The sequence below is a fragment of the Borostomias antarcticus genome (assembly GCF_949987555.1).
Source record: "Borostomias antarcticus genome assembly, contig: scaffold_53, whole genome shotgun sequence".
NCBI classification, from domain to species: Eukaryota; Metazoa; Chordata; class Actinopteri; order Stomiiformes; family Stomiidae; genus Borostomias; species Borostomias antarcticus.
Genome location: NW_028176149.1, coordinates 1597501 through 1612500, shown reverse-complemented (window position 1 = coordinate 1612500; position 15000 = coordinate 1597501).

The following is a 15000-nucleotide window of genomic DNA, read 5'->3' as shown; positions in this document are numbered from 1 at the left end:
AGATAGACACAGCAGCCAATGAGACTGTTCCTACACAGCAGCCAATGAAGATGTTCCAACACAGCAGCCATTGAGGATGTTCCTACACAGCAGCCAATGAAAATGTTCTTACACAGCAGCCAGATTGTGACATCACAGGGATGCTCTGTGATGTCACAATCTGGCTGCTGTGTAGGAACATCTTCATGTGCAGGAACATCTTCATCGTCCAGGAAGGGTATAAAAGGGGGCCGCGCCGCCCTGAGAGTCACTAGATAGATAGATAGAGATAGAGACATATAGATAGATAGATAGATAGATAGATAGATAGATAGATAGATAGATAGATAGATACATAGATAGATACATAGATAGATAGATAGATAGATAGATAGACACAGCAGCCAATGAGACTGTTCCTACACAGCAGCCAATGAAGATATTCCTACACAGCAGCCATTGAGGATGTTCCTACACAGCAGCCAATGAAAATGTTCCTACACAGCAGCCAGATTGTGACATCACAGGGATGCTCTGTGATGTCACAATCTGGCTGCTGTGTAGGAACATTTTCATTGGCCGCTGTGTAGGAACATCCTCAATGGCTGCTGTGTAGGAACATCTTCATGTGCAGGAACATCTTCATCGTCCAGGAAGGGTATAAAAGGGGGCCGCGCCGCCCTGAGAGTCACTAGATAGATAGATAGAGATAGAGACATATAGATAGATAGATAGATAGATAGATAGATAGATAGATAGATAGATAGATAGATAGATAGATAGATAGATAGATAGATAGATAGATAGATAGATAGATTGATAGACACAGCAGCCAATGAGACTGTTCCTACACAGCAGCCAATGAAGATATTCCTACACAGCAGCCATTGAGGATGTTCCTACACAGCAGCCAATGAAAATGTTCCTACACAGCAGCCAGATTGTGACATCACAGGGATGCTCTGTGATGTCACAATCTGGCTGCTGTGTAGGAACATTTTCATTGGCTGCTGTGTAGGAACATCCTCAATGGCTGCTGTGTAGGAACATCTTCATGTGCAGGAACATCTTCATCGTCCAGGAAGGGTATAAAAGGGGGCCGCGCCGCCCTGAGAGTCACTAGATAGATAGATAGAGATAGAGACATATATATAGATAGATAGATAGATAGATAGATAGATAGATAGATAGATAGATAGATAGATAGATAGATAGATAGATAGATAGATAGATAGATAGATAGATAGATAGACACAGCAGCCAATGAGACTGTTCCTACACAGCAGCCAATGAAGATGTTCCTACATATCAGCCATTGAGGATGTTCCTACACAGCAGCCAATGAAAATGTTCTTACACAGCAGCCAGATTGTGACATCACAGCGATGCTCTGTGATGTCACAATCTGGCTGCTGTGTAGGAACATTTTCATTGGCTGCTGTGTAGGAACATCCTCAATGGCTGCTGTGTAGGAACATCTTCATATGCAGGAACATCTTCATCGTCCAGGAAGGGTATAAAAGGGGGCCGCGCCGCCCTGAGAGTCACTAGATAGATAGATAGAGATAGAGACATATAGATAGATAGATAGATAGATAGATAGATAGATAGATAGATAGATAGATAGATAGATAGATAGATAGATAGATAGATAGATAGATAGATAGATAGATTGATAGACACAGCAGCCAATGAGACTGTTCCTACACAGCAGCCAATGAAGATATTCCTACACAGCAGCCATTGAGGATGTTCCTACACAGCAGCCAATGAAAATGTTCCTACACAGCAGCCAGATTGTGACATCACAGGGATGCTCTGTGATGTCACAATCTGGCTGCTGTGTAGGAACATTTTCATTGGCTGCTGTGTAGGAACATCCTCAATGGCTGCTGTGTAGGAACATCTTCATGTGCAGGAACATCTTCATCGTCCAGGAAGGGTATAAAAGGGGGCCGCGCCGCCCTGAGAGTCACTAGATAGATAGATAGAGATAGAGACATATAGATAGATAGATAGATAGATAGATAGATAGATAGATAGATAGATAGATAGATAGATAGATAGATAGATAGATAGATAGATAGATAGATAGATAGACACAGCAGCCAATGAGACTGTTCCTACACAGCAGCCAATGAAGATATTCCTACACAGCAGCCATTAAGGATGTTCCTACACAGCAGCCAATGAAAATGTTCCTACACAGCAGCCAGATTGTGACAACACAGGGATGCTCTGTGATGTCACAATCTGGCTGCTGTGTAGGAACATTTTCATTGGCTGCTGTGTAGGAACATCCTCAATGGCTGCTGTGTAGGAACATCTTCATGTGCAGGAACATCTTCATCGTCCAGGAAGGGTATAAAAGGGGGCCGCGCCGCCCTGAGAGTCACTAGATAGATAGATAGAGATAGAGACATATAGATATATATATAGATAGATAGATAGATAGATAGATAGATAGATAGATAGATAGATAGATAGATAGATAGATAGATAGATAGATAGATAGATAGATAGATAGATAGATAGATAGACACAGCAGCCAATGAGACTGTTCCTACACAGCAGCCAATGAAGATGTTCCAACACAGCAGCCATTGAGGATGTTCCTACACAGCAGCCAATGAAAATGTTCTTACACAGCAGCCAGATTGTGACATCACAGGGATGCTCTGTGATGTCACAATCTGGCTGCTGTGTAGGAACATCTTCATGTGCAGGAACATCTTCATCGTCCAGGAAGGGTATAAAAGGGGGCCGCGCCGCCCTGAGAGTCACTAGATAGATAGATAGAGATAGAGACATATAGATAGATAGATAGATAGATAGATAGATAGATAGATAGATAGATAGATAGATAGATAGATAGATAGATAGATAGATAGATAGATACATAGATAGATAGATAGATAGATAGATAGACACAGCAGCCAATGAGACTGTTCCTACACAGCAGCCAATGAAGATATTCCTACACAGCAGCCATTGAGGATGTTCCTACACAGCAGCCAATGAAAATGTTCCTATACAGCAGCCAGATTGTGACATCACAGGGATGCTCTGTGATGTCACAATCTGGCTGCTGTGTAGGAACATTTTCATTGGCTGCTGTGTAGGAACATCCTCAATGGCTGCTGTGTAGGAACATCTTCATATGCAGGAACATCTTCATCGTCCAGGAAGGGTATAAAAGGGGGCCGCGCCGCCCTGAGAGTCACTAGATAGATAGATAGAGATAGAGACATATAGATAGATAGATAGATAGATAGATAGATAGATAGATAGATAGATAGATAGATAGATAGATAGATAGATAGATAGATAGATAGATAGATAGATAGATAGATAGATAGATAGATAGATTGATAGACACAGCAGCCAATGAGACTGTTCCTACACAGCAGCCAATGAAGATGTTCCTACACAGCAGCCATTGAGGATGTTCCTACACAGCAGCCAATGAAAATGTTCTTACACAGCAGCCAGATTGTGACATCACAGGGATGCTCTGTGATGTCACAATCTGGCTGCTGTGTAGGAACATTTTCATTGGCTGCTGTGTAGGAACATCCTCAATGGCTGCTGTGTAGGAACATCTTCATGTGCAGGAACATCTTCATCGTCCAGGAAGAGTATAAAAGGGGGCCGCGCCGCCCTGAGAGTCACTAGATAGATAGATAGAGATAGAGACATATAGATAGATAGATAGATAGATAGATAGATAGATAGATAGATAGATAGATAGATAGATAGATAGATAGATAGATAGATAGATAGATAGATAGATAGATAGATAGATAGATAGATTGATAGACACAGCAGCCAATGAGACTGTTCCTACACAGCAGCCAATGAAGATGTTCTTACACAGCAGCCATTGAGGATGTTCCTACACAGCAGCCAATGAAAATGTTCTTACACAGCAGCCAGATTGTGACATCACAGGGATGCTCTGTGATGTCACAATCTGGCTGCTGTGTAGGAACATTTTCATTGGCTGCTGTGTAGGAACATCCTCAATGGCTGCTGTGTAGGAACATCTTCATGTGCAGGAACATCTTCATCGTCCAGGAAGGGTATAAAAGGGGGCCGCGCCGCCCTGAGAGTCACTAGATAGATAGATAGAGATAGAGACATATAGATAGATAGATAGATAGATAGATAGATAGATAGATAGATAGATAGATAGATAGATAGATAGATAGATAGATAGATAGATAGATAGATAGACACAGCAGCCAATGAGACTGTTCCTACACAGCAGCCAATGAAGATATTCCTACACAGCAGCCATTGAGGATGTTCCTACACAGCAGCCAATGAAAATGTTCCTACACAGCAGCCAGATTGTGACATCACAGGGATGCTCTGTGATGTCACAATCTGGCTGCTGTGTAGGAACATTTTCATTGGCTGCTGTGTAGGAACATCCTCAATGGCTGCTGTGTAGGAACATCTTCATATGCAGGAACATCTTCATCGTCGAGGAAGGGTATAAAAGGGGGCCGCGCCGCCCTGAGAGTCACTAGATAGATAGATAGAGATAGAGACATATAGATAGATAGATAGATAGATAGATAGATAGATAGATAGATAGATAGATAGATAGATAGATAGATAGATAGATAGATAGATAGATAGATAGATTGATAGACACAGCAGCCAATGAGACTGTTCCTACACAGCAGCCAATGAAGATGTTCCTACACAGCAGCCATTGAGGATGTTCCTACACAGCAGCCAATGAAAATGTTCTTACACAGCAGCCAGATTGTGACATCACAGGGATGCTCTGTGATGTCACAATCTGGCTGCTGTGTAGGAACATTTTCATTGGCTGCTGTGTAGGAACATCCTCAATGGCTGCTGTGTAGGAACATCTTCATGTGCAGGAACATCTTCATCGTCCAGGAAGGGTATAAAAGGGGGCCGCGCCGCCCTGAGAGTCACTAGATAGATAGATAGAGATAGAGACATATAGATAGATAGATAGATAGATAGATAGATAGATAGATAGATAGATAGATAGATAGATAGATAGATAGATAGATAGATAGATAGATAGATAGATAGACACAGCAGCCAATGAGACTGTTCCTACACAGCAGCCAATGAAGATATTCCTACACAGCAGCCATTGAGGATGTTCCTACACAGCAGCCAATGAAAATGTTCCTACACAGCAGCCAGATTGTGACAACACAGGGATGCTCTGTGATGTCACAATCTGGCTGCTGTGTAGGAACATTTTCATTGGCTGCTGTGTAGGAACATCCTCAATGGCTGCTGTGTAGGAACATCTTCATGTGCAGGAACATCTTCATCGTCCAGGAAGGGTATAAAAGGGGGCCGCGCCGCCCTGAGAGTCACTAGATAGATAGATAGAGATAGAGACATATAGATAGATAGATAGATAGATAGATAGATAGATAGATAGATAGATAGATAGATAGATAGATAGATAGATAGATAGATAGATAGATAGATAGACACAGCAGCCAATGAGACTGTTCCTACACAGCAGCCAATGAAGATATTCCTACACAGCAGCCATTGAGGATGTTCCTACACAGCAGCCAATGAAAATGTTCCTACACAGCAGCCAGATTGTGACAACACAGGGATGCTCTGTGATGTCACAATCTGGCTGCTGTGTAGGAACATTTTCATTGGCTGCTGTGTAGGAACATCCTCAATGGCTGCTGTGTAGGAACATCTTCATGTGCAGGAACATCTTCATCGTCCAGGAAGGGTATAAAAGGGGGCCGCGCCGCCCTGAGAGTCACTAGATAGATAGATAGAGATAGAGACATATAGATAGATAGATAGATAGATAGATAGATAGATAGATAGATAGATAGATAGATAGATAGATAGATAGATAGATAGATAGATGGATAGATAGACACAGCAGCCAATGAGACTGTTCCTACACAGCAGCCAATGAAGATGTTCCTACATAGCAGCCATTGAGGATGTTCCTACACAGCAGCCAATGAAAATGTTCTTACACAGCAGCCAGATTGTGACATCACAGGGATGCTCTGTGATGTCACAATCTGGCTGCTGTGTAGGAACATTTTCATTGGCTGCTGTGTAGGAACATCCTCAATGGCTGCTGTGTAGGAACATCTTCATGTGCAGGAACATCTTCATCGTCCAGGAAGGGTATAAAAGGGGGCCGCGCCGCCCTGAGAGTCACTAGATAGATAGATAGAGATAGAGACATATAGATAGATAGATAGATAGATAGATAGATAGATAGATAGATAGATAGATAGATAGATAGATAGATAGATAGATAGATAGATAGATAGATAGACACAGCAGCCAATGAGACTGTTCCTACACAGCAGCCAATGAAGATATTCCTACACAGCAGCCATTGAGGATGTTCCTACACAGCAGCCAATGAAAATCTTCCTACACAGCAGCCAGATTGTGACAACACAGGGATGCTCTGTGATGTCACAATCTGGCTGCTGTGTAGGAACATTTTCATTGGCTGCTGTGTAGGAACATCCTCAATGGCTGCTGTGTAGGAACATCTTCATGTGCAGGAACATCTTCATCGTCCAGGAAGGGTATAAAAGGGGGCCGCGCCGCCCTGAGAGTCACTAGATAGATAGATAGAGATAGAGACATATAGATAGATAGATAGATAGATAGATAGATAGATAGATAGATAGATAGATAGATAGATAGATAGATAGATAGATAGATAGATAGACACAGCAGCCAATGAGACTGTTCCTACACAGCAGCCAATGAAGATATTCCTACACAGCAGCCATTGAGGATGTTCCTACACAGCAGCCAATGAAAATGTTCCTACACAGCAGCCAGATTGTGACAACACAGGGATGCTCTGTGATGTCACAATCTGGCTGCTGTGTAGGAACATTTTCATTGGCTGCTGTGTAGGAACATCCTCAATGGCTGCTGTGTAGGAACATCTTCATGTGCAGGAACATCTTCATCGTCCAGGAAGGGTATAAAAGGGGGCCGCGCCGCCCTGAGAGTCACTAGATAGATAGATAGAGATAGAGACATATAGATTGATAGATAGATAGATAGATAGATAGATAGATAGATAGATAGATAGATAGATAGATAGATAGATAGATAGATAGATAGATAGATAGATAGATAGATAGATAGATAGATAGATAGACACAGCAGCCAATGAGACTGTTCCTACACAGCAGCCAATGAAGATATTCCTACACAGCAGCCATTGAGGATGTTCCTACACAGCAGCCAATGAAAATGTTCCTACACAGCAGCCAGATTGTGACAACACAGGGATGCTCTGTGATGTCACAATCTGGCTGCTGTGTAGGAACATTTTCATTGGCTGCTGTGTAGGAACATCCTCAATGGCTGCTGTGTAGGAACATCTTCATGTGCAGGAACATCTTCATCGTCCAGGAAGGGTATAAAAGGGGGCCGCGCCGCCCTGAGAGTCACTAGATAGATAGATAGAGATAGAGACATATAGATAGATAGATAGATAGATAGATAGATAGATAGATAGATAGATAGATAGATAGATAGATAGATAGATAGATAGATAGATAGATAGATAGATAGATAGATAGATGGATAGATAGACACAGCAGCCAATGAGACTGTTCCTACACAGCAGCCAATGAAGATGTTCCTACATAGCAGCCATTGAGGATGTTCCTACACAGCAGCCAATGAAAATGTTCTTACACAGCAGCCAGATTGTGACATCACAGGGATGCTCTGTGATGTCACAATCTGGCTGCTGTGTAGGAACATTTTCATTGGCTGCTGTGTAGGAACATCCTCAATGGCTGCTGTGTAGGAACATCTTCATGTGCAGGAACATCTTCATCGTCCAGGAAGGGTATAAAAGGGGGCCGCGCCGCCCTGAGAGTCACTAGATAGATAGATAGAGATAGAGACATATAGATAGATAGATAGATAGATAGATAGATAGATAGATAGATAGATAGATAGATAGATAGATAGATAGATAGATAGATAGATAGATAGATAGATAGATAGATAGATAGATAGACACAGCAGCCAATGAGACTGTTCCTACACAGCAGCCAATGAAGATGTTCCAACACAGCAGCCATTGAGGATGTTCCTACACAGCAGCCAATGAAAATGTTCTTACACAGCAGCCAGATTGTGACATCACAGGGATGCTCTGTGATGTCACAATCTGGCTGCTGTGTAGGAACATCTTCATGTGCAGGAACATCTTCATCATCCAGGAAGGGTATAAAAGGGGGCCGCGCCGCCCTGAGAGTCACTAGATAGATAGATAGAGATAGAGACATATAGATAGATAGATAGATAGATAGATAGATAGATAGATAGATAGATAGATAGATAGATAGATAGATAGATAGATAGATAGATAGATAGATAGATAGATAGATAGATAGATAGATAGATAGATAGATAGATAGATAGATAGACACAGCAGCCAATGAGACTGTTCCTACACAGCAGCCAATGAAGATATTCCTACACAGCAGCCATTGAGGATGTTCCTACACAGCAGCCAATGAAAATGTTCCTACACAGCAGCCAGATTGTGACATCACAGGGATGCTCTGTGATGTCACAATCTGGCTGCTGTGTAGGAACATTTTCATTGGCTGCTGTGTAGGAACATCCTCAATGGCTGCTGTGTAGGAACATCTTCATATGCAGGAACATCTTCATCGTCGAGGAAGGGTATAAAAGGGGGCCGCGCCGCCCTGAGAGTCACTAGATAGATAGATAGAGATAGAGACATATAGATAGATAGATAGATAGATAGATAGATAGATAGATAGATAGATAGATAGATAGATAGATAGATAGATAGATAGATAGATAGATAGATAGATAGATAGATAGATTGATAGACACAGCAGCCAATGAGACTGTTCCTACACAGCAGCCAATGAAGATGTTCCTACACAGCAGCCATTGAGGATGTTCCTACACAGCAGCCAATGAAAATGTTCTTACACAGCAGCCAGATTGTGACATCACAGGGATGCTCTGTGATGTCACAATCTGGCTGCTGTGTAGGAACATTTTCATTGGCTGCTGTGTAGGAACATCCTCAATGGCTGCTGTGTAGGAACATCTTCATGTGCAGGAACATCTTCATCGTCCAGGAAGGGTATAAAAGGGGGCCGCGCCGCCCTGAGAGTCACTAGATAGATAGATAGAGATAGAGACATATAGATAGATAGATAGATAGATAGATAGATAGATAGATAGATAGATAGATAGATAGATAGATAGATAGATAGATAGATAGATAGATAGATAGATAGATAGATAGATAGATAGACACAGCAGCCAATGAGACTGTTCCTACACAGCAGCCAATGAAGATATTCCTACACAGCAGCCATTGAGGATGTTCCTACACAGCAGCCAATGAAAATGTTCCTACACAGCAGCCAGATTGTGACAACACAGGGATGCTCTGTGATGTCACAATCTGGCTGCTGTGTAGGAACATTTTCATTGGCTGCTGTGTAGGAACATCCTCAATGGCTGCTGTGTAGGAACATCTTCATGTGCAGGAACATCTTCATCGTCCAGGAAGGGTATAAAAGGGGGCCGCGCCGCCCTGAGAGTCACTAGATAGATAGATAGAGATAGAGACATATAGATAGATAGATAGATAGATAGATAGATAGATAGATAGATAGATAGATAGATAGATAGATAGATAGATAGATAGATAGATAGATAGATAGATAGATAGATAGATAGATAGACACAGCAGCCAATGAGACTGTTCCTACACAGCAGCCAATGAAGATGTTCCAACACAGCAGCCATTGAGGATGTTCCTACACAGCAGCCAATGAAAATGTTCTTACACAGCAGCCAGATTGTGACATCACAGGGATGCTCTGTGATGTCACAATCTGGCTGCTGTGTAGGAACATCTTCATGTGCAGGAACATCTTCATCGTCCAGGAAGGGTATAAAAGGGGGCCGCGCCGCCCTGAGAGTCACTAGATAGATAGATAGAGATAGAGACATATAGATAGATAGATAGATAGATAGATAGATAGATAGATAGATAGATAGATAGATAGATAGATAGATAGATAGATAGATAGATAGATAGATAGATAGATAGATAGATAGATAGATAGATAGATAGATAGATAGATAGATAGACACAGCAGCCAATGAGACTGTTCCTACACAGCAGCCAATGAAGATATTCCTACACAGCAGCCATTGAGGATGTTCCTACACAGCAGCCAATGAAAATGTTCCTACACAGCAGCCAGATTGTGACATCACAGGGATGCTCTGTGATGTCACAATCTGGCTGCTGTGTAGGAACATTTTCATTGGCTGCTGTGTAGGAACATCCTCAATGGCTGCTGTGTAGGAACATCTTCATATGCAGGAACATCTTCATCGTCGAGGAAGGGTATAAAAGGGGGCCGCGCCGCCCTGAGAGTCACTAGATAGATAGATAGAGATAGAGACATATAGATAGATAGATAGATAGATAGATAGATAGATAGATAGATAGATAGATAGATAGATAGATAGATAGATAGATTGATAGACACAGCAGCCAATGAGACTGTTCCTACACAGCAGCCAATGAAGATGTTCCTACACAGCAGCCATTGAGGATGTTCCTCCACAGCAGCCAATGAAAATGTTCTTACACAGCAGCCAGATTGTGACATCACAGGGATGCTCTGTGATGTCACAATCTGGCTGCTGTGTAGGAACATTTTCATTGGCTGCTGTGTAGGAACATCCTCAATGGCTGTTGTGTAGGAACATCTTCATGTGCAGGAACATCTTCATCGTCCAGGAAGAGTATAAAAGGGGGCCGCGCCGCCCTGAGAGTCACTAGATAGATAGATAGAGATAGAGACATATAGATAGATAGATAGATAGATAGATAGATAGATAGATAGATAGATAGATAGATAGATAGATAGATAGATAGATAGATAGATAGATAGATAGATAGATAGATAGATAGATAGATAGATAGATAGATTGATAGACACAGCAGCCAATGAGACTGTTCCTACACAGCAGCCAATGAAGATGTTCTTACACAGCAGTCATTGAGGATGTTCCTACACAGCAGCCAATGAAAATGTTCTTACACAGCAGCCAGATTGTGACATCACAGGGATGCTCTGTGATGTCACAATCTGGCTGCTGTGTAGGAACATTTTCATTGGCTGCTGTGTAGGAACATCCTCAATGGCTGCTGTGTAGGAACATCTTCATGTGCAGGAACATCTTCATCGTCCAGGAAGGGTATAAAAGGGGGCCGCGCCGCCCTGAGAGTCACTAGATAGATAGATAGAGATAGAGACATATAGATAGATAGATAGATAGATAGATAGATAGATAGATAGATAGATAGATAGATAGATAGATAGATAGATAGATAGATAGATAGATAGATAGATAGATAGATAGATAGATAGATAGATAGATAGATAGATAGATAGATAGATAGATAGACACAGCAGCCAATGAGACTGTTCCTACACAGCAGCCAATGAAGATGTTCTTACACAGCAGCCATTGAGGATGTTCCTACACAGCAGCCAATGAAAATGTTCTTACACAGCAGCCAGATTGTGACATCACAGGGATGCTCTGTGATGTCACAATCTGGCTGCTGTGTAGGAACATCTTCATGTGCAGGAACATCTTCATCGTCCAGGAAGGGTATAAAAGGGGGCCGCGCCGCCCTGAGAGTCACTAGATAGATAGATAGAGATAGAGACATATAGATAGATAGATAGATAGATAGATAGATAGATAGATAGATAGATAGATAGATAGATAGATAGATAGATAGATAGATAGATAGATAGATAGATAGATAGATAGATAGATAGATAGATAGATAGATTGATAGACACAGCAGCCAATGAGACTGTTCCTACACAGCAGCCAATGAAGATGTTCTTACACAGCAGCCATTGAGGATGTTCCTACACAGCAGCCAATGAAAATGTTCTTACACAGCAGCCAGATTGTGACATCACAGGGATGCTCTGTGATGTCACAATCTGGCTGCTGTGTAGGAACATTTTCATTGGCTGCTGTGTAGGAACATCCTCAATGGCTGCTGTGTAGGAACATCTTCATGTGCAGGAACATCTTCATCGTCCAGGAAGGGTATAAAAGGGGGCCGCGCCGCCCTGAGAGTCACTAGATAGATAGATAGAGATAGAGACATATAGATAGATAGATAGATAGATAGATAGATAGATAGATAGATAGATAGATAGATAGATAGATAGATAGATAGATAGATAGATAGATAGATAGATAGATAGATAGATAGATAGATAGATAGACACAGCAGCCAATGAGACTGTTCCTACACAGCAGCCAATGAAGATATTCCTACACAGCAGCCATTGAGGATGTTCCTACACAGCAGCCAATGAAAATGTTCCTACACAGCAGCCAGATTGTGACAACACAGGGATGCTCTGTGATGTCACAATCTGGCTGCTGTGTAGGAACATTTTCATTGGCTGCTGTGTAGGAACATCCTCAATGGCTGCTGTGTAGGAACATCTTCATGTGCAGGAACATCTTCATCGTCCAGGAAGGGTATAAAAGGGGGCCGCGCCGCCCTGAGAGTCACTAGATAGATAGATAGAGATAGAGACATATAGATAGATAGATAGATAGATAGATAGATAGATAGATAGATAGATAGATAGATAGATAGATAGATAGATAGATAGATAGATAGATAGATAGATAGATAGATGGATAGATAGACACAGCAGCCAATGAGACTGTTCCTACACAGCAGCCAATGAAGATGTTCCTACATAGCAGCCATTGAGGATGTTCCTACACAGCAGCCAATGAAAATGTTCTTACACAGCAGCCAGATTGTGACATCACAGGGATGCTCTGTGATGTCACAATCCGGCTGCTGTGTAGGAACATTTTCATTGGCTGCTGTGTAGAAACATCCTCAATGGCTGCTGTGTAGGAACATCTTCATGTGCAGGAACATCTTCATCGTCCAGGAAGGGTATAAAAGGGGGCCGCGCCGCCCTGAGAGTCACTAGATAGATAGATAGAGATAGAGACATATAGATAGATAGATAGATAGATAGATAGATAGATAGATAGATAGATAGATAGATAGATAGATAGATAGATAGATAGATAGATAGATAGATAGATAGATAGATAGATAGATAGATAGACACAGCAGCCAATGAGACTGTTCCTACACAGCAGCCAATGAAGATGTTCCAACACAGCAGCCATTGAGGATGTTCCTACACAGCAGCCAATGAAAATGTTCTTACACAGCAGCCAGATTGTGACATCACAGGGATGCTCTGTGATGTCACAATCTGGCTGCTGTGTAGGAACATCTTCATGTGCAGGAACATCTTCATCGTCCAGGAAGGGTATAAAAGGGGGCCGCGCCGCCCTGAGAGTCACTAGATAGATAGATAGAGATAGAGACATATAGATAGATAGATAGATAGATAGATAGATAGATAGATAGATAGATAGATAGATAGATAGATAGATAGATAGATAGATAGATAGATAGATAGACACAGCAGCCAATGAGACTGTTCCTACACAGCAGCCAATGAAGATATTCCTACACGGCAGCCATTGAGGATGTTCCTACACAGCAGCCAATGAAAATGTTCCTACACAGCAGCCAGATTGTGACATCACAGGGATGCTCTGTGATGTCACAATCTGGCTGCTGTGTAGGAACATTTTCATTGGCTGCTGTGTAGGAACATCCTCAATGGCTGCTGTGTAGGAACATCTTCATATGCAGGAACATCTTCATCGTCGAGGAAGGGTATAAAAGGGGGCCGCGCCGCCCTGAGAGTCACTAGATAGATAGATAGAGATAGAGACATATAGATAGATAGATAGATAGATAGATAGATAGATAGATAGATAGATAGATAGATAGATAGATAGATAGATAGATAGATAGATAGATAGATAGATAGATAGATAGATTGATAGACACAGCAGCCAATGAGACTGTTCCTACACAGCAGCCAATGAAGATGTTCCTACACAGCAGCCATTGAGGATGTTCCTCCACAGCAGCCAATGAAAATGTTCTTACACAGCAGCCAGATTGTGACATCACAGGGATGCTCTGTGATGTCACAATCTGGCTGCTGTGTAGGAACATTTTCATTGGCTGCTGTGTAGGAACATCCTCAATGGCTGTTGTGTAGGAACATCTTCATGTGCAGGAACATCTTCATCGTCCAGGAAGAGTATAAAAGGGGGCCGCGCCGCCCTGAGAGTCACTAGATAGATAGATAGAGATAGAGACATATAGATAGATAGATAGATAGATAGATAGATAGATAGATAGATAGATAGATAGATAGATAGATAGATAGATAGATAGATAGATAGATAGATAGATAGATTGATAGACACAGCAGCCAATGAGACTGTTCCTACACAGCAGCCAATGAAGATGTTCTTACACAGCAGTCATTGAGGATGTTCCTACACAGCAGCCAATGAAAATGTTCTTACACAGCAGCCAGATTGTGACATCACAGGGATGCTCTGTGATGTCACAATCTGGCTGCTGTGTAGGAACATTTTCATTGGCTGCTGTGTAGGAACATCCTCAATGGCTGCTGTGTAGGAACATCTTCATGTGCAGGAACATCTTCATCGTCCAGGAAGGGTATAAAAGGGGGCCGCGCCGCCCTGAGAGTCACTAGATAGATAGATAGAGATAGAGACATATAGATAGATAGATAGATAGATAGATAGATAGATAGATAGATAGATAGATAGATAGATGGATAGATAGATAGATAGATAGATAGATAGATAGATAGATAGATAGATAGATAGATAGATAGATAGATAGATAGATAGATAGATAGATTGATAGACACAGCAGCCAATGAGACTGTTCCTACACAGCAGCCAATGAAGATGTTCTTACACAGCAGCCATTGAGGATGT